The 3,043-nt window shown below is 40.0% G+C and overlaps 1 pseudogene; it reads right to left on the bottom strand.

Moving 5' to 3' along the window:
- Window positions 1-1,831: 1,831 nt before the first annotated feature.
- LOC143668576 (ubiquitin-conjugating enzyme E2 C pseudogene) lies at window positions 1,832-2,374 on the bottom strand (annotated as a pseudogene).
- Window positions 2,375-3,043: the final 669 nt, after the last annotated feature.

Raw genomic sequence — 3,043 nt, 5'->3', positions numbered from 1 at the left:
CACCAAAAAGTTCTGTAAATAAATCTATTAATTTGAATATTAAAAAGAAAGAAACTGATATAAGCTCTGTTAAAATTATTTTATACCACAATGGTATTTTAAAAAATGGAAAAAAAGACTGAATTTGGACAGATTGAACAAATTATTCTGATGGATTTTATCTAATCACCAGTCATGTTTTTCAATGTCTATAGTATATATTAGATGCCACCTTAAAAAACAGATGGATAAGATAGTATTCTTACCCTCAAAGCATCTACAGTTTGACTTAAACAAATGTTCCAGAATGCAGTTTGTTTAGAACCATCAAATGTATATGTGAAATTTCCTATAAAATGGCAACAGATTCAAATTTTTTGTATTTTCCTAAAACTTTGCTTGATCTATCATCTGTCTACTTCTGCTGCAAGAAACAAATGAGTCTTGCTATTTACAGTGAAATTGGATATAATACAGGAATTTGGGTGCTCCTACAATTGCTAGAAGACTGGAATTTAGGCAGAACCTTCAAGAAAGCCTTAAGAACACTGCCATGCTGCCTGCTGGGGGAGACCCTTTATTAGTCAGAAGATGGGGAGCAGGGAGGCAGCCTAGGGAACTATTGGATTCAAGAGTACATATGCTGGCGGGCCACGGTGGCTCAGCAAGCAAGAATGCTTATCTGCAATGCCAGAGGACCCGGGTTCGATTCGCGGTGCCTACCCATGTAAAAAAGAAAAGAGTACATACGCCATAGCTGTTCCCCAACGCCCAGAAAGCTGCTGCCAGCCCTGCTACAACTGCCTCAGCACCCACGGAGCTGATGACGCAAATGCTCATGCACAAAACCCTCGACTGTTTTCTTCTGAGCCCTACATCCTCCACTGGAACGCCTAATATTCACCACGCTTAGTCTTCCTCCAGGATGCTATGGGCTGCTATTGAAATGCCTGTGATTACATAGTATCTTAGCTTCCCAAGGCTGCCATTGTAAAGTATCACACAACCAGGCAGAGTAAAATGAAAGAAATGTATTGTTTCACAGTCCTCACAGTTCTGGAGGTTAGAAGTCTAGAATCAGTTTCAGCAGGGCCATGCTTCCTCTGAAGTCTACAGGAAACAATCTGTTTCCTGCCTCTCTGCTCTCTTCTGGTATCTCTACCTCCATTGCCACATGGCATTCTCCACACCCTGCCACCCCATCTCCATCTCACTGCATCTCACTTTCTCTTTCTTATAAGGACAAAGAACATATTGGATTAAGGGTCCACTCTATTCCAGTATGTCTCATTTTAATATACCTAATTCCATCTGGAAGGACTCGACTTCCAAATATGATCACATTCTTAGGTACTGTGGATTAGGATTTCCACATCTTTTTTTTTATTTTGGCAAGGAGGGCACAATTCAACCCAACATCTATGTCATTGCACTTTAAATTCTATGAATAAGTTAACTTTTTTACTTGAGCTTTTCCTTGCCTTCACTAGAAGCTCATAGAGTGCATGAAAGGCATCTTGTCTTCAGAGTAATTAATGTATTGCCTGGTATATATTTTGCACAAACATATGAATAGATTGGTTTTTTTAAACTTGACAATTGATTTTATTTTATTTAAACATCATTTATTTTATTATATCTGTTTATGTTCTACATACACTAATCAACAATCTGCTAACTGCCAGACATAGCACATTGCCTACAGTCATGGAGATACCTGAAATGTTAAGCTTAAACCTCTCTGTAACCTGGATTATTTTTTTTCCATCACAAGGGCAACAGAAATTTAATTAAAAAAAAAACAGAAACAAAACAAAAATCACACCACTATATAAAGGAATGGACAGGCCATCTAAGGAAAAAAAATAAAAGAACAACACAGAGAGAGGCTGGGCAGTCTGGGTGACAGCTCTTGGCTGGAGAACTGCTTTGGGTAGGTCTCTTGCAGGTACTTCTTAAAGGCTGTGGGACTTTATCAGAGGTGGGTGGCCAGCATGTATGTTCAAAGGGCTTTTGATTTGGGGTTCTCCCTGCAAACTCTCAATGGAGAAAAGGATGGTCCTGGCGTCATACAAGGCGGACCACTTGTCCTTCCGGATGTCCAGACAGATGTTACCTTGATTGTCCACACTGGGGTGGTAGGAGGGCATAAAGAACTTTACGCGGGCGCGTCCACAGGGGTAGCTACTGGGGAACTCCAGGGAGAGCTTATACCTCACGTCTTCATATATTGTGCCAGCTGCTCCATGGATGGTCCCCACCCACTTGAAAAGGTTGATTCAGGGAAGGCGGAAATTCCTTTGTCGCCAGACATCGTGAGGGTCATCAACTCCTGCCGTAGCCTCTTGTCCACCGCGCCCTAGGCAGCGCCCCCGCCGGGCTCGGCTCCCTCGTGAGCAGCGACTGGGTCGCGCGGTTCTAGGTCGCCATCTGGGTAGCGCTGGCAGGAAGATGGGAGCTTGGAGGACACTACTGCAACTCTAACCTGGATTTGTAAATGATGTAAAAGAGTGTTTGTTTCCCTTAACTCTCCTTTGTGTACGTAAAATGCCTTCATTAAGCACTTCTTTCTTTTGCCTTGTTCGGTTTATTTTTACTTTGAGTTTCTGGTTATTTCTAATCTAATTCTCTCAGATAGCAACCCTAGTGAGCATCAACACTGAAAGCATTTGTAAACATTAATCAGTGATATCCAAATTATTGGCACCTTATATCTTAGACCAGGTTTTCTTAAACTGTGGAATATGTTTGTTTTATAAAAATAACCAGGTGCAGTGGAGCCTTACATAGAAACTACAAGTATAAGATACAAGATCGTTACAAAGTTAACATTTATTTTGTATAATAAAATAATTACTTAAAATCTCTCCCTTTTTTGTATTAGACATATTTAATTGCTTATGAGTCTATTTTCATGGATAGTGTTTGTTTTGCTATTTTTTAAAAAATCTTGTACATATGTAGAAGTTTCATGGTAGCTAAATTTAAGGACAAAAGCAACTATAAAAGGCTGTTAACTTAATCTTAGCTTGCAAGATTAGGTTAATAGCCTTTTATACTGACT

Source organism: Tamandua tetradactyla, chromosome 24, assembly GCF_023851605.1.
Source record: "Tamandua tetradactyla isolate mTamTet1 chromosome 24, mTamTet1.pri, whole genome shotgun sequence".
Lineage (NCBI taxonomy): Eukaryota > Metazoa > Chordata > Mammalia > Pilosa > Myrmecophagidae > Tamandua > Tamandua tetradactyla.
Note: the sequence above shows the minus strand (reverse complement) of the source record. Positions and strands in the feature narration are given on the sequence as shown.